This window comes from Choloepus didactylus, chromosome 1 (genome assembly GCF_015220235.1).
Source record: "Choloepus didactylus isolate mChoDid1 chromosome 1, mChoDid1.pri, whole genome shotgun sequence".
Lineage (NCBI taxonomy): Eukaryota > Metazoa > Chordata > Mammalia > Pilosa > Megalonychidae > Choloepus > Choloepus didactylus.
This window is the reverse complement of record NC_051307.1, coordinates 223,517,449-223,543,508: the sequence shown is the minus strand read 5'-3', so window position 1 is coordinate 223,543,508 and position 26,060 is coordinate 223,517,449. Positions and strand designations below refer to the sequence as shown.

The following is a 26,060-nucleotide window of genomic DNA, read 5'->3' as shown; positions in this document are numbered from 1 at the left end:
TAAATATTGTAAGAATTGTCCCACACTGCTGTGGGGATGGGAAAGGCCAAATTCTGGGTGCAGGCAACAAGCTGGGAACTGTGTTGAAGCTTTTGACAATTTCCCTAGGAGAAGCTGGCTGGCCAAAGCAGAGATGGAAATTCTCTCTTCTTACTGCAGAAACCATCACTTCTCCTTTTAAAGCCTTCAGCTGATTGGATGAGACATCTCTCATTGTTGAAGGCAACGTCCTCCATTGATTATAGATGTAATCGGCTATGGATGTCGTCAATTTACCGATGATTTAAATTTCGCAAACTATCCACATAGTAACGCTTAGGCCAGTGTTTGCCTGACCAAATACTTGACACCATAACTTATCCAATTTGACACATGAACTTAACCATCCCAAAGGTGACTAAATGTTTTTTTCTTTGTGCTTTTCTGGGTTTTCCTAATTTGCTACAATTAACTTACATAACTATTGAAAACAAGAAACAAAAGTTTTTAAAAATAAAGAAAAATCGCAAGACTAAGAGTCTGAAACAGAAGATATGGATTTATTATACAGCCCCTTTTTAACTGGTTGTCTAACCTCAGGATGGTGATTTCACTTGTCTGGACCTCCATTTCCTTTTCTATAAATATTATCATTGGACAGAATGATCTATAAGGCTCTTTTCAGGTTGGAAATTATAAGCATCTATTTTGGGGATTGGGGACGGTAATACCTAGATGTATACATTAGCTTTTTCTCCTCCTGGGAAGTGAAGACTATTTAACAGTCAAGAACTTTGGGAGTTATGTGGTATAAAAAATTGGTAGTGGTTCCACGGGAGCCTGTGTAAGCTCTCTGGAAGCAAAATAAGCTCCTTTTGATTAGAACCATGAGTTTCTCAAAACTAAGGCCTTAAAACAGAGTCTTGCAATTGTATGACTATATAGGTTAAACTGTGTGACTGTGTGATTGTGAAAACATTGTAGCTCACACTCCCTTTATCCAGTATACGGACAGATGAGTAGAAAAATGGGGACAAAAAAGTAAATGAATAATAGGAAGGGATGGGGGAATGGGATATTTTGGGTGTTCTTTTGTACTTTACTTCCTATTCTTATTCTTTTTTTTATGGTAATGAAAATGTTCAAAAATTAATTGTGGTGATGAATGTACAACTATGTAATGATACTGTGAACAAATGATTGTATACTTCGGATGATTGTATGGTTTGTGACTATATCTCAATAAAATTGAATTTTAAAAAGGCTCTCTTATTTTACAATTAAACTGCTGTGCATTTAGAATGTAATTATCCTGTACAATATTATTTTAGCCTTCTTATTTCCTCTAGCTGTTGGGTCATGTTCTCTTCTATCCATTAATTGTTTAGGAAGAGAGTACTGCCTGCATTTGTATGTTTTTCATGATTTGTATATGTATTGTTATACAATAGAATCATTAAAAGTCTAAAAAAAAAAAAGAACAATGCTGAGCTTGGCCTTTTATGTTCAGTCCATTTCTGACATGTATGTCTGTTTGGCTGACTAGTCTAAATTCAGTGATTTTGTGGTACAGAGGTTCTGAAGGTAAGAGTTAAAATGCACGGAGTCTTGTTAAGTTGGTTGCATTTCTAGATCTTGAGAGGCCTTGGGGTGATAAAAATCTGAGTTATGCATTGCATTAAGTAGAGTTATATAAAGCCTGTTGAATATTAATTTTGTAATGATTCACCTTACAGTTTTACGAGGCTAGATATAAAAAGATGCTGTGAATAATTGAGCCCATGGTCTATAAAATGAAATCTAGGAAAAAGAGAGTAATTGAAAGTGAAGAGAGCAAAGTTTTGTCCTTCTTTGCTGAGATCAAACTATTTGAATCCCAGCCCCTTCCTGCAAATTCAGCTTATCTAATTTCTTAGAGCATTACATGAATGCTTACTAAAGAATCCAAAACTAATAAAATGCATATATTTTCTACCATTTTATTGTTTTCATTATTATTAGTTTAACCTCTAAATATATTTGATTTTTATAGTCTGAATATTTTATAAATCATTCTCCATGTTACATTAAAAAATATTTCTAAAATAAAACAAGTTCTTGTACATGAGAAATAAAATTACTTGTATCTTTTACACTTCAAATTGTCCTTTGCAGAAGTTATACAAATGGCCAATAAGCACATAAAAAGATGTTCAACATTAGTTATCAGGAAAATGCAAATTCAAGCCACAATGAGATACCAGCTGTTCCGGTTTGCTAATGCTGCTGGGATGCAAAATACCAGAGACGGATTGGCTTTTATAAAAGGGGGTTTATTTGGTTACACGGTTACAGTCTTAAGGCCATAAAGTGTCCAAGGTAATGCATCAACAATCAGGTACCTTCACTAGAGGATGGCCAGTGGCATCCGGAAAACCTCTGTTAGCTGGGAAGGCACGTGGCTGGCATCTGCTCTGGAGTTTTGGCTTACAAAATGGCTTTCTCCCAGGATGTTCCTCTCTAGGTTGCAGCTTCTCTTCAAAATGTCACTCTCAGTTGCTCTTGGGGCATTTGTCGGCTCTTAGCTTCTCTGGAGCAAAAGTCTGCTTTCAAAGTCCATCTCTAAAATGTCTCTGTAAGTTGTAGCTCCTCTTTCAGTTCCTGTGCATTCTTCAAAGTGTCCCTCTTAACTGTAGCAAGCTCATTCCTTCTGTCTGAGCTTATACAGAGTTCCAGTCAACTAATCAAGGCCCACGCTGAATGGGTGGGGCCACACCTCCATGGAAATTATCCAGTCAGAGTCTTCACCCACAGTTGGGTGGGCCACATCTCCATGGAAACACTCAAAGAATTACAATCTAATCAACACTAATACATCTGCCCACACAAGATTGCATCAAAGATAATGGCATTTTGGGGGACATAATACATCCAAACTGGCACACCAGCTCACACCTATTGCACTGGCTAAAATTAAAAGACTGACCATACTTAGTTTTGGTGAGGAAATGGAGCAACTGGAATTCTCATACACTCCTGGTGGGAATATGAAATGGTAGAACTACTTTAGGGACACAGTTTACAGTTTTTTAATAAAGTTTGAAATACCCTTATCATAGGAACCAGCAGTTCCCTTCAAGGTATTTATTGAAGAGAAATGAAAACATATGTCCACACAGAGACTTGTACAAGCTTGTTCATGGCAGCTTCATTCAGGATAGTTCCAAACTGGAAACATTCCAAATAACTATCAACAGGTGAATGGGTACAAAATTGTGGTATAGCCATATAATAGGATATATGAGATAAAACAATTAAAAAGAACAAACTACTAATACATGCAATTACATGGGTGAAGCCCAAAACATTATGATGAGCAAAAGGAGCCAGACACAAAAAGTTCAAACTGTTTGATTCCATTCTTGTAAAATTCTAGAAAATGCAAACTAAAATACAGTGACAGAAAGTAAGTCATTGGTTGCCTGGGGCAGGAATTAGGAGGTGACAGGAGAATGGAGTACAAATGGACAGGAAAGAACTTTTCAGGGGAAAGAGATGTTCTTTATCTTGGTTGTGGTTAGTACTAAAGTCTATCTTTTTCAAAATCCATTGACCTCTGCATTTAAAATGAGAATAGTTTATTGCATGTTAATTATACCTCAATAAAGTTTATTTTTAAAGTATCTTTTGTACTATATCTCTTTTTGTTTCATTAGCATCTCTAGAAAATAATCTTCTAAGAGCTTGATTCCAAATCAAGGTTCTGCTACTTAGTCACTGTGGGATCTTAAAAAATTATTTCAACCATTCTGAATCTCAGCTTCACATATATAAAATACATTTTGCCAAACTCATGGAATTGCCCTGAGAATCAAAACAGATGATAAATATATAAAAATGATTTGTAAATTATGACACTGTACAGAAACCTGGCTGTCACTACCACTCTGTAGTTTACTCTGCAAGCCAGAGTGAAATTACCTTGAGATGAGGCCCATTTAAAACTTCAGTTAGTTAATCCTATTATCTGGCCCCAAGATGAACTTTCCCCGTACGGAACACCTGGCTAAAGCACAGAGCATGCTAGCAAATTTCCTCAGCACTTTGAAAATACTCACCTGGATCAGTCCACGTGACATAGCCGTCAACCCATTCTGACTCTAAGCCCTTCACTTCCAACAGTGACAACCTACACAATTGTTCCCCCAAGTTAAGACACACTGTGAGAGTTATCTTGGCTTGTCAACGAAGTTTAAATTTCTTTTGACTGATGTTTCCAAAGGATCTTCCCTTTTCAGAACAATGAGCTCCTAGTTGGAAGCGCTAACCTAGTTGTGGGGGGGACTCTAAAGATATTCATAGAAAAAGCTATGTCTCTTTTGCAAATTAACAACTTGTCTTCCAGGCAAGAAACTATTTTGAATCGGAATGGAGAGGGAACATTGAAAAGTGGGGTCCTGATTTAATCTAAAGCCACACTTGCATTCATTTGACAAATAACCACTAAGTATTGACTATGCATGTTGTCCTAGACTCTGGGGATTCAGGAGTGAATAAGACAATCAAGAACTCCCTTCTCATGGCACTTACATTCCAGTGGGAGGAGAAAACCAGCAAACAAGTAAATGATGTAATTTCAGGCCACAGGAAAATAAACAGGGTAGAGAAAAACACAAAGGCAGGTTAAAACTATTTAGGATGTAGTGGGCAGGGAAGGTCATGTGAGCCAAATTGGAAAGATGAGCTGAAGCCAGCTACAAGATCTGGGGAAGCAGTGATCCAAGCAATGGGCAAGGGAAGTGCAAAGGCACTGCGTTAAGAATGAGTTTGGCCAAGTAAAGTAGGAAAAGGAAACCAACACTGGAAGTATCAAAAATGAAGAGGAAACCAGCATGAAATAGGGCTTAAGAGATGGATCGAGTCCCAGGAGGCTGGAGTTTAAGGTGTGTTTTTTTTTTTAATGTACTATCAGAAGATACTAAAGAATTTTAAGCCGGGGAGAGAAAAATCTGATACATAAATATGGCCATTGTGTGAAGAAGGAATTATCTCAGGATTCAAGCAGGGAAATTAGTAAGCAAACTATTGAAGTAGTCTAAGGGAAAGATGATAGTGGCTTGGACTAGGGTGATGGCACTGGAGATGAGGATATATTAACAAACAGGGTGCGTGTTTTAGAGGTATTGCCACTAACTGTTGGAAAGGAATTGGGATGATGAGGGAAAAGAAACGTGGTTTATGACTATTAGATGGTAGGAGTCTTTCTTACAAAACCACTGGCTTGATTGGCTGGAGTGTCTGCATCCTTTGTCTGCTGTTAGAGCTGCCACAGAATTACTCCAGAGATTGAAATAGCACTAAGTGTTTGTAAATATCCTGTGGCTGGAACTCTAGTTGGAAAGACCCCATCATCTCCCTTCTGTGACTCTCCAGACGTGCTAATAAGTGGGTGCTGGAACTGTGATCTTCTAATCACAAGCTTCTTCTCCTACAGCCATTTTCAGCAGACATCAGTTCAGAGGAAGATCCAAACCCTTTCTGGCTTGTGTTGTTTATTGCAGGAGTATCACCCAAATGCATCATGCTCGCTGCAGGGGGAGCACTTAGAGGAGTTTACTAATGCTTTGGGAGACTTTTTGGTAGCTTGCCTATTTTTGTTAATTATGGCTTGGGAATTGCTTTGTCAGAAATTTTGTAGCCCAGGAGTCTAAAAAATTACAGGGTATTATTAAATATTTAAGAATTGTTTAATTTCTCCATGTAGTATGAGATTTGGGCTGAAATTGGATCTTTGGGTTGTTTAGTTCCATGTTTACCATCTTTTTTTTTTTTCCCTAGTAAAGTTATTTTATTTGGTGACAATATCCATATCCAAATAGCTTGAAATAAAAATTCACATGGCCTTCAATTGAATTGTTATGTCACTGTCTTTTAGAATGTCCCTTTTTTCATTGAAATAATTTCTAAACCACTCTTTGATCAACCTTCTGCTTAACACTCAGATATAGGTTTTTGGAAAGGCTGCAGGTCACCAACTCTATGAAATGGCGAATTGTTCCTTGTTTTGGAAAATCCTCCAGGTATTTATCCAAAAATAAGTGTCGTGAAATTCTGAAGCATCATGATTGAAACCTGCTTGCTTGTTAATTGGGCACTCCTACAGTTTCCCCCCTTTGTCCAACTATTCTGAAAGGGAGGTTCAGATCGTTTATGTCATTATTGTTCTTTTTTTTAATCTGGTTGTTATACCTATTAATGAGAATGGAATGTTAAACATCTTCAAATCTGTTTGCAGATATGTTTGTTTTTCCTTTAATTCTCTTAATTTTTACTTCATGTGTTTTGAAGTTTTGTTTTTTGTGTGTTTTGAAGTGTTTTTTTAACAGCAAAAGTCTGAAAATGAAACAGGTGACCAAAATGCTCAAAAAAAAAAAAAAAAAACTATTCTGAAAGGGCTGTTGGTTTACTGTGGCTAACTGCTTAGCAAATTCCACATTCCAAAGTGAAGGTGACGTCTCTGTTTCAGATACCTCTTCCGTAACTGCCTTAATATCAAAAATATTAAGTCTCTTCCATTTTAATATGTTTTTCTTAAAACTTTTTCTAAGATCAGTGGTCTCTCCCTTGTCAATATGGTTTTCTGATACTTCATCAAATTGCATCTGATGCTTGGTCTCATACTATTTCTAGCTATAGCTGATCTGCCAACTTTCATCTCTGATATTATGTTACTGAAACTAACTTTCTGTCTTTCCCCATCTTTCTGTGCCCTCAGGTCTTCCTTGTGTGGCTGAAGCTGCCTGAGCAGCTCTGACCTGGTCCCCTGCTTGTCAAAAGGGACAAACTCTGCAACAGCAGGTGCAGCCTCCTGTAACTCGGTACTTAGAGGCTCATTTCTCTTCTTTGCGGTATCATCTGTAGCTTTTTAATGCCTACCAGTTGTAGCCTCCGAACTTTTAACTGGTCTTCTTTTGGATGCCTTGGTTGTTTGTACATTCAGTGAGCTTAATGCAACTTCCATGCCTTTAATAATATTTACAAGCCTTTTTTCATATTCTTTTTACATTCCTTTGGTTCTTTGAAGTTTCCTTGGAAATCTTTTGGTTGGAACACACTGCTCATCTTTCTTACTATATAGATCATTGTATCAAAATATCTTTGGATACTATTTTTTGTCTTTGAAGCTCAGTTAAGCAAAATTCCCCCAGGGGGAATTACCTTGGCATCTTCGGGTACATAAAGAAAACCAGTGTGGCTAAAGCTTCATGACTAAGTTACAGGCTAAAGTCTGAGAGGAGGGCAGGGCCAGCCACTTATTGTAGTCACACTGAAGTACAGCATTTGCATTTTATTCCAAGTGTAACAGGAAACCTTCAGAGAGCTACATTGTGTGTAGGATGAGTTGATATCGTCAGATTTGAGTTTTTAAAAGAAATCACTCTTGCACTCAACACTATGTAGAAAGTTAGAATAAGTCTTAAAAAGATGTGTAGGTACTTCACAGAGAAAAGTGCAAAAAGTTATTAAAAACATAAAAGAGCTAAAGAAATGGCAAGATATACCATATACATGGAAGGGAAGGTCAGTATTAAAAAAATGTCAATTTTTATGAAAGTATTTATAATTTCAGTGCAGTTCTAAGCAAAATCCCAACAGCAGTCTAAAATTGGAATGTGAATATAAAAATTCAAGAATATCATAAGGAAATTCTGCAAAAGAAGAAAAAAGAGACTTCTACTGAAAAGAAATTTATTCTAAAGTCATACTAATTTAGATGTGTTATTAGGAGAGGGATATAGACAAATGAGACAGAATAGAAAGCCCAATGATAGACTTTAACATTTGTGGACCTTTTAGATCATACAAAAGACATTACAAATCAGAAATGGAAAACATGGAACATCAGAAGTAAATGATATTGAAACAACTGGTTTTCCACAGGGAAAAATAATCAGATTCCTAATCACATGTACAAAAATAGTGAGATGCAAAATATAAAAATTTAGAACCTATAGGGGAAATAAAGAGGCTATCTTTATGATCTTGGCATAGAGGAGATTTTATAAGCTACAGACACACAAAAAATCATACTCTGTACTGACAAGGTTGATGGATTTCAATATATCAAAATATATAACTTCTGCATAAAATAACACCATAAAATTAAAATGCAAGCAAGAAACTGATAAAAGTTATTTGCAACCCCAAATAACTGACAGAAGCTAAATTTCCAGAATCACTCACTCCTAAAAATCAATAAGGAAAATGCAAACTACCCAATAGAAAAACGGGCAGCTTATTAGCAGGCCCTTCTCCAAAGGGGAGACATGAATGGGCATCAAAAATATGAAAAGATATTCCACTTCAGTAACAATATCAGAGAAATACAAGGTTAAAGGCATGATGAGATAGCATTTTACCCCCATCAGAGTAGCAAAAATGATTCTGACAGTGAGACTTGGCAAGGAATTGAGGCAAACAGGCACGTTCGTCTGCAGCAGGTGGTACTTTGGAGAGCAAGTTGCATTCTCTACATTCTCTAGTTAAACTTAACGATGCACATATTCTGCAATACAGAGACTCTTTCTCAAAGAAGAAGCTCTTGGTATTTTGTGGGGGGCAAGTCTTTGTTATTTAGGACTATCTCATGCACTGTAGAAGATCTGGCATCCCTGCCCCAGCCCACATCCCAACCCACAAAATATTCTCCTACATTTCCAGATATTCCCTAGGAGAACTGAACTGCCCCAGGCGAGATCCCCCAGGAGAAATTCCTGCGCTTGTGCACAGATTCCTGCCAAATACAAGCCTGCAGGTTTTGCCCTGACCATCTCTGCAGCTGAACTGGGAGGGCTATGCATAGAAGCAGAACCTGAAGGCTGTGCACTGCAGTAGCCTTGCTTCGGACCCAAAACTGGATACCACCCCAATATCCATCAGTCCAGAAACTGAAAATTAAACTGTGCTATGGTCATATGATAGAGCACTATATAGCCTTCAATAACCTACATCTATATGTAGCAAAATGAAAATAACTCCAAAACAATGTGGAGTAGAATGTAATGCACAGTATGATACATAGTATATTAAGTTTTGAAACCACAAAATTATAGGATATGTCATTTGGGTTATATGCGTGTGTGTGCGTGTACAAACTGGATATCCACCAAATTCATAATAGTGGTTGCCTCTGAAGAGGAAGAAAGAATTGGACAGCAGAGACTAACATAAGGGATTTTAACTCTGTATGGTTCCATCTCTTAAAAGAGTAAAAGCAGGATGTGAAATAAGTACAAAAAGTAACATTTGTTCATTTTGAGTGATGGGCACATGGATAGGAGTTTGCTGCTTTATCCTTTGCATGTTTCTGTACTTTTACTCCCACTTTGGCTGCAAGGTGGAGAGTGAATGGGGGTGAGCAGAAGGATGAGGATAGGGTGGGGGTTGCCAGCCAGTGCCTGAAGCAAAGAGTGTTGGCCATTGGAATTGCCGAGTGAGCACCCCAGCATCTCTGCTGTCACTTCAGCAAGCCAAGAATTTGTCAGTTGCTTGGCTTTTTTAGCACCATGAAACATTCACCGATGTCTAAATAATTGATGTCCTCCCCAACCCTGTCTCTGCAACTATGCTCCTACCCTTCCTCCATAATCAGTGTAAGAAACCTCACACCTGTGCTCTGTCCATTTGACTGCTCTGTAAGACCATGTTTTGAGTATTCCATCACTTCTCAAAATGTGTTCCATGGAACACAGTTTCCATTAGAGGCTTTTCTGGGGTGAGGGTGGGGGGGAGTGGAGGGGATGGGACTCTGTGGTTCAGAAAGTTGAGAAACAATGCAAACCCTTGTAGAGTCGCATCAAATGCATGTTTAACTTCTGCAAATTCAAAAAGTGAGTTTGAGATGGCAATCTGAACTTTGTGTTTCCGGGTTGGTCTCAGTTCCTTCAAGTGTCTGACCATGGTGAGAATGATTCTGTTATTTAAAGATGTGCATCCTCTTATACAAGTGGCCCATAAAAACTCTTCCATGTGGTACTCAAAGAATAATTTTATCTTTTACAACTTTGGAGGAAAAAACTGGCTATATGATGATGATATCCAGAGTGGTAATTTTCTTAAGGGATTTTCAGTGTTAATTTTGACCATTTGCAGTTTTCATTTTGAATTGACTTTAGAAACTACCTCAATTCTACTACATATCCTGATCTAGAAGATTGGAAATATATAAGTGTATTCAAGACCCTGAGAAACCTACTTAAATCAGCAGATGCCAAACTTTCTCCATAAAGGGCCAGATTGTAAATATTTTTGGCCTTACAGGCCAGGCAATCTCTGTCACAACTATTCTACTCTGCAGTTGTAGCTTAAAAGCAGCCATGGACAATATGTAAATGAATGGATGGGGCTGTATGCCAATAAAACTTTATTCACAAAAACAGGTAGTAGTCCAGATTTGTTTGACCCAAGGCTGTGGTTTTCTGATCCCTGGTTTAAACCATGACCCAAGTTTATTTCAACATGCCCCCACCCGCCTTTTTCAACCTAAAACCTGTGGATTCCTGAATTCAAATACAAGAGGGCTGCACCTCTTCATGTGCCACACTGAAGGCCAATGACATTGCAGGCTGTTACTTTTCTAGTAACAAGTTACTTATCTAGCCTGATTATTATTGATTACTGTGGCACCAGAGCTGGTTACTTACTGAGTGTGTGATCATACCTCATCCACCCCAATCCAATGAGAATTTGAACTTCTTTGTTCATCCCTGTTGCCTAACTAAAATCACAATTATCTATTGCTGAGTTTTATGGATGAAATTGTATGTTCTCATGTCATTTACCTATTTGGTATGTTCAAAGGCCTTGGGACATATCCCTCCTGCATGTTAAGAGTCATTGTAGAAGAATATATTCCTATAATGCTCTTACCTCAATTTTCCTCCCAGATACTGTCCACTCTGTTTATATTCCTGGGCTCTGGGGTTTTCAAATAGTTGCATATTTCCTTGGTTTATTGTGCTCATCGTGCTCAGAAGCCAGAATATTTGGGGCCATGGAATCAGAAAGCTTACTGGCTGTGTGTAGACTCAGACAAGGTATCTAATTTCCCTGACTCAGTTTCCTCATCTTCATGGGGTTATTATTATTTTCAGAGCACTAGAAGCATTAGCAGCAATGTAAGTCAGGTGTCTGGCACAACATGTGGTCCCTTTTGGGCAATCAATAAATGGTAGCTGTTGTAGGCACCCAAAAGAATGCCGTCGTCATCTGAGCTGATGTCAGCTGTGTAGTCCTTGTTAACAGTGGCTAAAGAAGTAAGGGATTTAACTAGTTCCTTACACATGATGCTAGACGTTGCCTGTTATGTCATCATTTGCTAGGCTCAATACCTCAAGGAGCTTTTGTCACCTGGTTTACATAAACGGTGTGGAGAGATGTTGTGATAAAGCAGATAATGTACTGAACTTGTTCTGTGCAAGCTTTGCAAGTCACTCTCTCTCTTTGGGCCTCATTTATCTTATCTGTGAAGTGGGAGCTCAAACTACAGTATACTTCTAGTATATTCTTTCTGGTCCAATGTCTAACCCAGAAATCATGGGGACTGAGGATGATCAGACATGAGAGCTCTTCGGTCTGATTTTAGTACTATCCGAAACATTACCCATATCCCCATAACTTTGCACAATGAACATTTGATTTCACTATTTAAATGTAACTTGGTGAGCATTTTAATGTTTCATTTAGAAAGCCCATCATAAATTAGCCTTTAATTGGCCTAGAGAGTTTAAAGATACGTGAATTATTTTGTTTCCTCTTTCCTCCTAAAATACTAATACTGAACAATATTGCCTACAAGAAACTCCCAGCCTACATCGTGCTGGTCCAGCTCCTTGAATATCACTTCCCTGTTAGAAAAGATGGATTTGTCATATGACATTGGTAAGGAGTGAAGGGGCAAAGGTGCTTGGGAACAGATCATCTCGAGTTCTTTTTGTTTCCATGCCGCCGTCTTACACCCCATGGCTGCCTCCGCATCCGAGAGGAACTGAGGCCATATGGGGTGGGGAGGTACAATGCACATGGCTCAAGGGTAGAGTTACACTTACCCTCGTGGCAGAACAGTGGATACTGCATCTGCTGTTTTTGCCTACCTCTTGTCCAGTTTTACACACTAGTGTTGTGTGTGAAAGAGTTCAGACTCACAGCAAACAAAGGAGACATGCTTCCTGAATTAAGGAAAGCTTCTGGGGAAAAGCTGTTTTATTTTATAGGGAGAATGACAAATACATATAAATGAGCGTATCTTATGGAGCGATACACACAGTAAATTTTGTCAGTATTCACGGCACGTGTTTCATTCTATCCGCAACTGAAATCTGTTAAAAACGAGATTCGGAAAGGCCATCCTGGTTTCAGTAAATTCTGAAACACTGATTCTGAGGTGACGTTTTATTGCGTCTTCCCACTTTGACAGCCCTGACTTTACAACTGACTATAGATAACTTTTAGCATTTCAGAATCTCCTACAGAGACAGTAGAAGTCTGACACCCTGTATTCAATGAAATGTAGAATGTAAGAAGCCAACCCAGCCTCAAATCTTTAATTGTTAAGGAGAACGGTCTCAATTTCATCTGTATTTTGAGATAGCACTATTCTAAATCTCATCCAATTAGGCGAATTTCTAAAAGTGTGATTAAATTACAGCCAGCCAGGGGGAAATTAGAAATAAATTAGAAGCGTCACTGACTTGAGATTTATAGCTCCTTCCTGTGTGCCTACAGAAATTAAGGAGCTTCTCTCTTCTGTGTTACAGGCTTTGATGAGGAATCCAGAAGAAAGAATGTGTGAAAGAAAAAGATGACATCTGTGCATAGAAAACAAAATCTGAAGATTATCTCAGTGAAAACAAAAGGAAGGCAAGAGGGAGGTAACACTCACTAGTTAAAGGTAAGGGGACAGCTTTGTAAAAGCTGAACTCTGATATATTAGAACAGGAACGTGGGTTTATGTGTGTTTGTGTGTGAGTATATATTTATTTGTGAATTGGGGATATCATATGATATGATCAATGATATATCATCAAAACATTTGTGTCAGTAGGAATGAGGAAGAAAATTAGTAAAAACATTCCACTCCTTTCATATAAAAGCTAAGTATCCAAAACTTGAATAACAGACATTTTATTAAAAAATTCTATTCTGAGAAAGCTTAAAAAAATACCAAGTATATTTTGCTTTAGATACATTTCCTATAATATATTTCCAATATTTGATACATACTTATAAAATTAATTTCTTTTTTGTCACAGTTGAATGCTTGATCAGCTTAAGTCCAGTGGACAGTTGACCAAAGCTAATGGTTAATTATTTGTACACATATAATGATTTCCATCCTTAGCATAGTTGTAGTAAGGGTATGATTTGTATCCTTAATATCAATACTCTCCACTGAGTTTTGAAAAATAATAAGGACAAAATGAAATCTTGAATGGCTCCACAAACCACTGCTATAAAGATGAAGATGGCAATACTATGGAAACCAAACTGCTGGGCATGTAGGCAGCATTCCTATATGAAATCTCAAAATTTTCCTGCATTAGCTTATCTTGGAAGTCCATATTTGACAGGTAGTTGGAAGAATACCGATGTACGAAGTGTAAAAGTGTGAATTGTCTGCATATCTCTGAGACACCTGAAACTCAGAGCTAGAGCTCGGCAGATATGAATGTCAGTATTAGTGCATACAGCCACTGTCAAAAAAAAAAAAAAAAAGCTGGAAAAGAGCCCAGACTTCAATTAATGATATGAATGAAGCAGGTCTGGTTAAGACCAGGGCAAGCCAGGCCAAAGGGTGAAGGTTGAAACTGATTGTGTTTTAAAACTTCAACTTCCATATGAGACCAAGGGAATAGATATCTATTTGGTACAGGATCTAGATTTTCTAAACGGTACAACTCTACAGTTGATTTGTTCAAACACCACAATTGCATGGAACTTTGAATAGGAAGTGAGATACGGTAGGTTAGTATAGGCTGGAGTGAAATAGTGACACATCCTAGAGTAATTTGGGCAGATAATAAAAAATATATTTACAACCTCCCCGTCCCCAGCCCCGAGGATCTGGGGAAAGGTGCGGATGTGTTGGACATCCTCACCTGGACTGGTGTTGATGTTTTCAGAAACATTGGGACTGGCAGTTTGATGTGCTGAGCCCTCGAGCATGGGACTTGCCCTTATGAAGCTCATTACCACAAAGGAGAGTCTAAACTTGCATGTAATGGTGCCTAAGAGTCTCCCCCTGAGTACCTCTTTGTTGCTCAGATGTGGCCCTCTCTCTCTCTAACTGAGCCATCTCGACAGGTGAACTCACTGCCCTCTCCCCTACGTGGGACCCGACTCCCAGGGTTGTAAATCTCCCTGGCAACGCAGAGTATGACTCCCGGGGATGAATGTGGACCCGGCATCGTGGGACTGAGAGTATCTTCTTGACCAAAAGGGGGATGCAAAATGAGACGAAATAGTTTCAGTGGCTGAGAGATTTCAAATGGAGTCGAGAGGTCACTCTGGTGGACATTCTTATGCATTATATAGATAACACCTCTTAGGTTTTAATGTATTGGAATAGCTAGAAGTAAATACCCGAAACTACCAAACTCCAACCCAGCAGTCTGGACTCCTGAAGACAATTATAGAATAATGTAGATTACAAGGGGTGACAGTGTGATTGTGAAGACCTTGTGGATCACACCTCCTTTATCTAGTGTATGGATGAGTGGAAGAATGGGGATAAAAACTAAAGGACAAATGGGGTGGTATGGGGGGATGATTTGGGTGTTCTTTTTTCACTTTTATTTTTTATTCTTGTTCTGGTTCTTTCTGATGTAAGGAAAATGTTCAGAGATAGATTGTGGTGATGAACGCATAACTATGTTATCATACTGTGGACAGTGGATTGTATACCATGGATGATTGTATGGTGTGTGAATGTATTTCAATAAAACTGAATTTAATTAAAAAAAAAGTGTGAATTGTCCACATATAGATTATACAACAGTTTAGCCAGCATTTACAGTTTCCTCAAAATGCTTCCTTGAGTGAAATGAACAGTCGGATTGCAATTTCCACACACTAGCCCCTGCCAGAGAGGAGTGTTGCGTTAAGGACATGGACTCTGGAAGTTCTTGCTCTACTGCTTACCTCCTGGGTGACTGTGAAGAAAGTGATTAATCACTCTTTGCCTCAGTTTCCTCATCTGTAAAATGTTGGGAATACTAGCACCTACCTCCTAGGGTGTTGAGAAGATGAAATGGGTTAAAACATAAAAAGCACTTGGAAGACTGCTGAGAACCTAAAAAGTGCTCAGTAAATATTAGCTGTTTTTATCATTCAGTAAACTATTCTTGAGAGATGAGCCATTGTCTTGGCGGATGATGATGTGGAAGAACCAAAAAAGAGGTCGGAGAAATGGAGGGTAATGTTTCTTTAACTCTGTTCGAGCGACTTTCACAGGAACTGATGGGCACCAGGCAGAGACCAAAGAAAGCTACAGGTGGCTGAGAGCATTTCTCAGACTCTTACTGATTAATCCCTCTTGGTCCAGGTACTTTGAGAAATATTGAGAAATGCAGACTTAAATGATGCAGGATCGTCTTCAATTACAAATTAGATCATCTTGAACTCTGCTATAATCTCTAAGGTTTGGTGTGACCTGACCCCAGCCATTTACTCCAACCTCATTCCTTAGCTTCTTTCCAATCCCTCTAAAACCAGCTGGTTTCTACTTGGAGGCTTTGCACACACTGCACAAGGCAGCCTGAATTCTCTTGCTCCCTTGCCATAGATTGCTTTGCCTTTTCCTATAAGTCTTAGACTAGCAGCATAGGATGCTCTCCTTGAAGGGAACCTCTGTGAAGTTAGCTTTGAAAATTTTACCCCTCCTGACATTCTCATCAACAGTGAGTATGAGAGCCTCTTTGTCCAGATCCTTCCAACAAGTGGTTTTCAAAATTTTTTTTGGTCTTGCCAGTCTGACAGGTGACGAGCTTGGTTATTTAAAGTAGGTATAAGGAAAAGACATGCACAAAAGCAAAGAAGACAGAAGTTAATCATTCATGAACTCATCTTCAGATGAGTTTCCTGTTTCCTTGCCCGTTTCCTTCATAGCACTCATTATTACTGGGAATTTGTCTCCTCACTTAGTTTCACCTGCCTTTCCTATTGGTACATTTCACCTGCCTTTTCTATTGGTGTAAGTTCTGTGAGGTCCAGGACCGTGCTTCCCTTTTTGATGGCTCTTATTTTTTAAATGTTCTCCTAGATTTTTTTTAATTTCAGAATTATGCCTGATTTTTGTAAAAATTTTCAAATAGTAAAACTATTTATGATTTCAAAAATTAAAAGCTCTCTTCATCTACCGTCCAAAGTTAACCATTTAAGTTAAATTTTTTAGAAAAAGGAATAAAACATACTCGTGCCCCTTTTTTGCCCTTCAAAACAAGTACTAACTTTAAAACCATCAAACTTGCGTATGAATGCAAAAAAAATCTAAATATAGAATGAGTGCTAGGGATTCAAATGAATGTTTTTCCTATGGAAGTCTGCTTGCAAGTCAAGTTTTTAACAAGATGAAAGCTTCTCATTTTTTCCAAATAAAAAAAAATGTTAATCTTTTAGAATATCACCCTACTAAATTTTAGTGATAGTTGACTAAAAATGCTTAATTGTCTCATGGCCTAAAACAAAAGTACAGTAGTTTTAAGAAGAACAAAGAAATCTACTGTTTTCTTTTTAAACGATACTTTATATTCCTAATATTAGGAGTGCAAATTAAGAAGCAACAAATTGCTAGCCAACTGCCAGACACTGTTTTTAGCACCTTACATGTATTAACTCATTTAATCCTTGACCCAGCTTGGAGATGTTGTTATTGCCATTTTACAGATGAAGACATTGAGAACAGAGAGGTTAGGTAACATGCCCAAGGTGACACAGCTGGTGAGAGGCCGACACTGGAGTGGTGCCAGAGCCCACAACACTTTTAGCCACTGTGTTTTACCACCTTCCCTGTCTTAAGAGCTTTAGTATCATCAGAGCCATCTGTAAACTGTTCAGGCATTTCTAGGATTTCTATTGCATAGTTTTAACTGAAGAGTTTCAGTGTATTGAAAAGCTATTGGCTTCTCTCTAGTAGAAGAAGTCTATGACCAGAAATATGGAAATGATTTGTCTCTAGCTGAGAAATGAATTATTCTTTAACTTTTACCCAGATCTTCACTAATGAGAGCAGTCAAGAAGACATGGGGAAAGCTATACATCACAATGCAAGTTATCACAGGTTTAGCAGGGAAGGACTTTGGAAAGGAAATCTCCAAATTGGAAGGGGAAATGTGATCCCATATTTGTTCTGTGCCCCTTAGACTCGTATCTCCCAAAAAGTTTGGTTAATAATAACTTTCTTTAAAAATTGTGTGTCTATGCTCAAATAAATTTAGGAAATCCTTAATTAAAAGGAGTTAAACAGTTTCTTTACTGCAAGACTTCTTAGGGACTTTAATATGTTAATAAGTACTGTGAGTTGCCAAGAAAGGGCTATTATATATATAATTAAAATATATGTATTATGTAACTGTTTGCCTGAGTTGCTTTACCATGGAACACTTTTCTCATTGAAAACCTTGAGGGCTTAGTGTTTCCTGGAACATTTGTTGGGAAACCTTGTTCCCTGGGGATTTTCCAAATACTATCTACCACCAGGGGTCAGTGTTTGCCCTTTTATATTCAAATTAAACTTCGGCCAAAACTTATTCATCTTTTCCCTAAACAGACCTGAGACAGGCTGACATATTCAAGCAGACTTTGCGAAAACTCTTAAGGAATGAGGGAAAGAAATAAGAACGATAAGAAGTTCTATAAATAGTCTACATTTCCAAAACACATGAAGCTGAACTGAAGAAACAGCAATATAGCTCCCTTGGGTAAATACAAGAATACAGATTGTGAGCCATATTGTTTGGCTTTTTTCCCCTCTTGTCTCAGTCAAGTGGCCCTTCTGTCATCTGGGCCCCTAAAAGCATCTGTGGTCTTATCACAGCTGAGGATAAATCCCACAGACCCTTCTGTTTTCACAGCTGAGATTATTTTCTGATTTAAATTTCCCAGGTCCTCACTGCCATCTTCCCTCTAAGTTCTTGTTTGCAGCTCCGAGGCATGTCCGTGGTGATTAACAGACATGGCACTGCCTTCCAGTCCTGGCGGAGCAAATATGCATTAAATATGCCACCCTCCCCTCCCACGCTGGGTCGACATTGATAATCAGTCACAGCACCCTTTCTTGACAGAACTCAGAACCAGCCTCACCAGCCTTCCTTGCAGGCCTGAGCAGGCATTACCGATAGATCGGTGTTAGTGTGAGTGGTCAACTCTCCTATCCAGTGCCCACCTCTGGAACCCTCCATAGTGACTCTCTTAGGTGAACATAATCTCCCCAATCCCAACACGTATACATTTTTTAAAGTCTATTTCAGAGCTACAATAACGAAAGTCTCCATCAGAGCCCTACTATATGGCAGTACCTTATCCATTGCACGCTATACAGGTGCTCCACCTAACTGGAACAAGAGGGTTGTTGCATCCCAGTATGTGCCAGAGGCCCCATCCTGCATTCTGTTACTGAGTTTCTGACTCTGATTGCTATCATGTGGCACATGCCCCGTTTTAATTAGCATGTCCGTGGAGTTGCCTCTAGAAAAGGTACTTAGAAAACAGCCCGTGCTCTTTGTCAGACTTTAGCAAAATCTGTGTAAAGTGTAAAAAAGCCTAACCTGTTCTTATAGACTTTGACCCTAATTATCATCTGACATTGTTTCTTCCTTAATGCTGAATGTTTGCTTTTAGTGTCAAGTTTAAGCCTGATCTCTGGAGTTAGATGGGATTCTACTCTTGGCTCTGCCACTTACTTGCTTTGTAATCTGTGCTGAGTTACTTAACCCCTTGAAGCCCTCCATCATATAAAGACAATAATTACACCTATCTTGTGGTTCATTCATAAAATAAATATTTATTGTGTATCCACTTTGTAGTGGTACTAAACGCCATTGTGAGGATTGAATGGGATTGGGCATTTAATTCACCTAGCACTGTGCCTGGAATGTAATGAGTAGTCAATGAATCACACTATTAACTATTACTCTTTAAGTCCTCTTATGTTTCAGCTGAAGCCGACATGAGAGAGAGGGGCAAAAGAAGGCTATTCGTTTTCTTGAATTCCAAATGGTTTAGAGATGAGCTTGAGATGGTAGGCCAGCAGAGAGAACATTTCATTTTAAATTGTGCATTGGAAGTGAACTTTCCCCCATGGCCAGTGGGGTGTGCTGTGCGAACGGTCTACTTCCAAAGCTAGTTTCAGGTGAGTGTGATCTGAAAATGATGAGTAGCAGGGTCAACTTTGCTATTAATTCTCTAGCCTCTGTTTCCTGTTAAATTTAACTCCATCCACATTCTTGAGGCAGCAGAATCGATTAATGTTTATCAAATGTCTTCTCTGACCAATACACTTTAGAAATGAAAAAGAAGATGCACTTGAAGAATTTACAGTGTAAAAAGGAGGTGAGACTGATACATTGGACAATTAAGAAAGCTTGCATAGAAATAGTTTAAATGGGAAGTTAACTTCTGATGAGAGTAGTTAACAATATATAAAACCAGTAAAGACAAACAAAGTCTTTTAAAACAATAGCACAAAGTCATGGTCTAGCCATGGTAAGGAAAGGGGCAGAGGGCAAAAAGTAGGTAAAAACAGAGGAGTGGGTGTAGGTAGAAATAAAAAGCTATTGTATTCAAATCCTGATTACCAAAAGATAAAGTTAGTTACAGCATCTAGGATGTTTTTTTATATTGGTTCTATTTATTTTGTGATTTAGAACCTAATTGTTTTAGCCTTGCCTCTTGAAATTGGCTTCAGAAATTAACCCAGTCTTAAATTCATCTTTTAATTAAAAAAAAAAAGTCGCTTGTATTTCAACTGTGAATTACTGTATTTGGATTTAAGTTCGCCAATCTATGTCTTATGTCAATTCATTTGTTTTTTAAAAGTAATTTGGCATTTGACAACCTGATAAGAGAAAAAAATGTATCTCATTTGCTTAATGCTTATTTTTGATTATCAGTGAGGTCAAGCACTTTTATCTTATGCTTTTTTGACTGTTCGTATGTCTTATGAAGATCGCCTATTCCCATCCATCTTTCCTACTGATTTGTTTACTACATTAATAAGTTACAAAAGAGAAATTTACTCAGAGATGACAGACTGAGATACAAGCAAATGTGCCTTCCTAACAATCCTGATCACAAATGATTCCAAGTAATTGGAGACAGTGAATTCTCAGTGCTTTGGCTGCATCTGTTGTGGCTGATAAACCACTCTGGTTGCTCACACCGTCTTGCAGTCAGGCTTGAGCTCACCGGGGACTGGCTCCTCTTTCTGGAGTGCATAAGGTGTCTGTCGACTCTGGCAGGTTGCACAGGGCTAGACTAGCAAGTGCCCTTGTTGTACATGTGGATCCCCATAGAGGAGGCAGGTGGTGCTATTGCACCACCCTACTGGACAGAAAGCAGTTGTGTTTGGCTGCAAAGAAGCACAAGCTTTACTCCCGTGATCAGTTTTAAAAACCAAGACATAATTTCTCCATTAGTCTGGGCAGTGATCGAGTCTCATTCATTTCTTTATGAAATGTTGGTTGGGTTATGTTGCAAAAGTATTTTGTGCTTGTTTGTGTGATTTGTTTCTTTGTTGCCCAGGATGGTGGAATAAGTTTCCTCAAATACGGTTTCTGTTAATTAGAGCCATGCTCTGGGGGAGCGACCCCTTTGATAAATTGGTGAAGCTTAAAGATGTGTTCGTGAAAAAAAAAATTAGAATTAAATTTAAATGTGACTATATTGAGATACAGTTATTAAAATGTTATATTTGTAATATAATAACAAATATGCTTATTTATTAATTCAATAAATAACAAGATCTAGTGATGGGTCTAATTATTGTAATTTCAGAGTAGGAATGTAATCAGTATTTTTTGATCTAAGCAACCACTCTAAAGTAATACAAAAAAAAAAAATCTGTGATTTCTATTAGTGGCCGAGACATAGGTACTGCTAATACTACTTTATTTTGTTACCTAGATTCATAAATGAAGGGAATACTAAATTTCAATGAGAGATCAGTGATAATTTTAAAAAGATGAATTCTTCCCATTAATCCAAGTTCTATTTTTGAATTCTCTTCAAGAATTCCTTGCAGGCCATGGACCCTTGGTTAAATTTCACTGGTGTGTCTGGGCTGGGGTGGGGTCAGTGATTGACTACAAAGGGTCAGAGAGGAATTTTTTGAGGTGATGGAACTGTTCAGTTTTGATTGTGGTAGTGGTAACATGACTGTTTACATTTGTCAAAAACTTACAGACTATGTACCAAAAGAGGGGGGCTTTTTACTGTATATAAATTGAAATGAAGAAAGAAGGAAGGAAGATGAGGGAGGGAGGGAGAAAGGAGGAAAAAAGAGAGGAAGGAAGATGAGCTGAATATTGAAGCTAAGGGAAGCAGCTGCTGTAAAACTCCCTTTTGTATTGCATCTGGGTTTCTTGCACAATTTTTAAGTGCTTTATTGAAAGTCATCACAATAATAGTGGCCAAGTGAAAGGACTGGGCTCTGGAACAAGACTTTCTGGGTACAACCTGGCTTTGCCCCTCAATTGCTGTGTCACTCAGGGCAATGACATGGCATCTTGGTTTCTTCATCTAAAAAGTAAAGATAGTCATGACTATAGCTACCTCATAAGGTTGTCTGAGGATTAAATGGGCTCATGCACTTGAAGTGCTTAGAATGGTGCCTGGCACACAGTAAGCACTATAATGTCATCTTTATTCAGAAATGCTCGGGGAAGAGGCCAAGGCCATGAGGAAGAGCTCAGTGCCAGTGATTGCACCATTAATCACTCAAAGATGGTATTTGGTCAAGAAAAGTTTGAAAAGGCAGGGAGGACCCCTAAACACATCAACTGACTTACTAATAACCTTCTAAAAGCATTTGAAATACCGTTTTCCTGTTCCTCTCCTCTTGTATCTCAGCTCCCAGACTGAAAATAACTCCCCTTGCTGGACCATCTCATATGACTTACTTCCCAAGGACAAAGCCAGTGTATTTTATGTAGTGTTTGCAAATGAAAAATCACACCAACAACACAATAAAGGTGCCAGGTCTCCTATAAAACTCTGCTTAACTTATGCAGCAAACACTTATGTTTGGGTTATTAATTACGATTGCTATTTACTGTCATACAGATAGTCCACAAAACCATGTTGAATATTCAAAATGCAGCAAAATGTTCATCAGCCAAAGTTTCCAACAGAATCCTGCTGAGATTTTAGGCCTGGGGGTTTCACTAGTTGGAGCACAGTTTGTGAGCTGGCAAATTACCTACAAGTGAATAATTTATTGAAAGTAGCTTTCTATGCCATATAGCAAGCAACAACCCATTTATCTGGGGAACCAGAAATCAGGGTTTTATGGAAACCTAAAGTCATGAAATAATCCAGACGCTTCATCTAAAATAGTTCTCACTAAACCTTAAATGCAATTTACTAGGTGGCTAAGAGGAAACGTATAGCATATCATAGCAATTTCTTTTTAAGGTCAGTAAAGAAATGTATAAGATAGTCTTCCCCAAAAAAGGGCCTGTGTGGTCCCGCCATCCCTGAACAGCATTTGCGAAGTACAGACCTAAATTGGATAAATGCCTTGTGAATGGTACTTGTGTGCCAGGGCCCAACCTTCCTTGCCTGGTGACCCATTAGTCTCCCTGTCAGAGAGCTTGCAGGGAGGGATGACTTGGGGGCCAGCAAACAATGGAGTGAGCCAAATCTGCCCCCACCTGTTTTGTATGCACCCGAGCTAAGAATGGCTTTTTCATTTTTAAATGATTGGAGAATAAAATCAAATGAAGAGTATTTCATTACGTGGGAAAATTGTATGAAATTAAAATATCAATGTCCATAAACAGTTTTATAGGAACACGCCATGCTCATTCATTTATGTATTGTTTATGGCTGCTTTCGAGCTACAAGGCAGAGGTGAGTACTTGTCATAGAGATTGTATGGCCTGCAAAGCCAAAAATATATACTCTCTGGCCCTTTACAGAAAAAGTTTGCCGACCAGTCCCTGATCTAAAAGATTGCTGATTGCCACACTGGAGAGTCTTACACAGGCAATGCAAAGCTCTGCAGGAAAGTAATCTGTTGCCAAGGAGGGGAGGGAGAAGTTCGAGGCAACATAAAATCAGCCCTCTCACTTCCCCATCCCCATCTCCTCATTTAATACACGTTTAGATTTAAAACCCCTATGACTTACATAACTCAAGATTATGCTTGTAGATTGAAGCAAATTAAAAACAATCAGGCTGTTTCTGTTAACTGTTAAAACCAATTTAAACGCAGTTGGATGAAATTCATCAGAATGAAGAGAAAATGTTGACACCAATTTTTTTCTGTCAAGGCAATGAAATTCCAGCTTTGTTTCCTATCAATTATGAAAATAAAGTTGTTTCTTTTTTTTTTTTCTTTTTTGCTTTCTTGATTGGATTTTTCAACTGTTTTTTTTAAATAATGATAGGTTCATAGGAAGTGGCAAAGATAGTACAGAATGATCCCTTGTACCCTTCGCCCAGATTTCCCGATGGTTACATAATTATAGTGCAACATCAAAAACAGGAATTGGACACTGGCACAATGCATGTGTATAGTTCTGTGTCAGTTCATCACATGTGTAGATTCATGCAACCATCACTGTAATCAAGATAGCTGTGTTTCATTTTGTCTTGTATTTTCAGCTTTAATAGCTGAAAGTCATCCTAGAGATTGTCCAGACCAGGGCTGTCCAAGAGAACTTTCTGTGAAGATGGAAATGTTCTATATCTGTGCTGTCCAATATGGTAGCTACTGACACAAGTGGCTGCTGAGCATTTGAAATGTGGCTGGTGCAACTGAGGAACTGAATTTTCCATTTGTATTAAATCTTTATTATGTTCAGTTGAAAGAGCCACTTGTGGCTGATGGTTGCCTTTTGGGTCGGGGCAGATCTGGAGTCAAGATTGCAAACTAGCCTGCAGACTTGACTGGTTTGCCTGATGCAGTGTTTTTTTTTTTTTTTAAATTTTTATTGGGATTGTTCAGATACCATACAATTATCCAGAGATCCAAAGTGTACAATCAGTTGCCCCTGGTACCCTCTTACAGCTGTGCATCCATCACCACACTTAATTTTTGTTCAATTTTTAGAACCTTTTCATTACTCCAAAGAAGAAATAAAGTGAAAGATGGGGAAAAAAAAAAAAAAAAGGAAAAGAAAAGGAAACTCTAACCAACCCCCCTCAATTACTGACTCGTAGTGTTGGTATAGTACATTTGTTACTGTTTATGAATGTTGAAATACTACAAACTGTAGTATATAGTTTGCAATAGGTATATATTTCTTCCCTATATGCCCCTCTATTATTAACTTCTAGTTGAATTGTCATACATTTGCTCTGGTTCATGGAAGAGTTTTCTAATATTTGTCCAGTTAATCATGGATATTGCCCACCATAGGATTCAGTTTTATACATTCCCATCTTTTGACCTCCAACTTTCCTTCTGGTGACATCTATGACTCTGAGCTTCCCATTTCCACCTCATTCACATGCCCTTTGGCGCTGTTAGTTATTCTCACATCTTGCTACCCACACCTCTGTTTATTCCCAAACATTTAAGTTCATCCTAGTTGAACATTCTGCTCATGCTAAGCAACCACTCCCCATTCTTAAGCCTCATCCTATATCTTGGTACCTTATATTTCATGTCTATGAGTTTACATATTATAGTTAGTTCTTACCAGTGAGACCCTGCAATATTTGTCCATATGTGTCTGGCTTATTTCACTCAGTATATTGCCCTTGAGGTTTTGACATCAACCTGTTTTTTTTTTAAGACAGTTTTGTTCACACCCCATACATTCCATCCTGAGTAAACAATCGATGGTCCTCTGTATGGTCACATATTTATGTGTTCACCATCTTCACCACTATCTATATAAGGACATCTACATTTCTTCCACAAGGCAGGAGGGAGCATCAAAGAAGGTAGAGAGGGAAAAGAAAGGAAAAAATGACAGCTAGGAAGTAGCAAAAGGAAAAGTAATCTTAAGTCAAAGTAGGGTAAAGAGTCAGACAACACCACCAATGTCAAGTGTCTAACGTGCCTCCCCTATCCCCCCTTCTTATCTGCATTTACCTTGGTATATCACCTTTGTTAAATTAAAGGAAGTGATGCAGTATTTTTAAAGAGTTTGGATTTGTTGCCAACATTTAAAGAGTGGGAGATTTTACATAAAGGTCTGAATTCTGGCTTCTCCTGGAAACATCTGGAGACATCAGGGCTGCCTCCTCTGCACAAGACATGTGGTCTCTGTTCCCCACTGCTCCCTGTTGACTCACGTTTTCATCACCTGCCTGACCTCTATTGGCATTTGAATGTGCAATCCCTAATCTAATTCAACCCTATGGGAAACTAAGACCCAGAGACTTTAAGTACCTTACCCCAAGTCATTTGGTAATTAATCCTTAGTCTGGCCTAGAATCCAGGTCCCTTAGCAGGGTTCTCTCTACTCCAGGGCCCTGGCTGAAATCTCATGAAGTGAGGGGAGCAGTACCCCCGTACCTGGGTGTGTCCGAGCTGCGCTCACAAGCCACATCCACCTCTACTTCCAGGCCGTGGGTAGGCTGGACTTTGGGTGGGTGAGGTCTCTGCTTTCTTGCCATTCTCCGCTGACTCAGTGAGAGCCACAATGGGCAGAGAGCGCGGGGGAAGGAGGCCTGAACTTTCCCTGCCTGCTTCCCTCTCTAACTTCCTCTTTCATTGTTTGTCTCTGACATTTCCAGTGTTCTCCATGACACATCTGAAAACTCAGCATTGTCCCCGTGTCCTCTCTGGTCCCCCTGCTTTGCACAGTTCCTCTGCTCATTTGGATCCACTTTTCTTTTTCCAATGGGCTTTTTTTTTTTTACTTTAAATTATA

The 26,060-nt window shown here is 38.6% G+C and overlaps 1 protein-coding gene and 1 pseudogene across 1 annotated transcript in view; one reads left to right on the top strand and one right to left on the bottom strand.

Moving 5' to 3' along the window:
- Positions 1-26,060, top strand: part of FRMD4B (FERM domain containing 4B) — a 338,099-nt gene that overhangs the window by 79,552 nt on the left and 232,487 nt on the right. Inside the window, exon 2 of the mRNA XM_037800162.1 lies at positions 12,774-12,907. The gene's annotated coding sequence lies outside the window, so the exon portion shown is untranslated. The remainder of the gene's footprint in view (positions 1-12,773; positions 12,908-26,060) is intronic.
- LOC119526984 lies at positions 5,852-25,803 on the bottom strand (annotated as a pseudogene).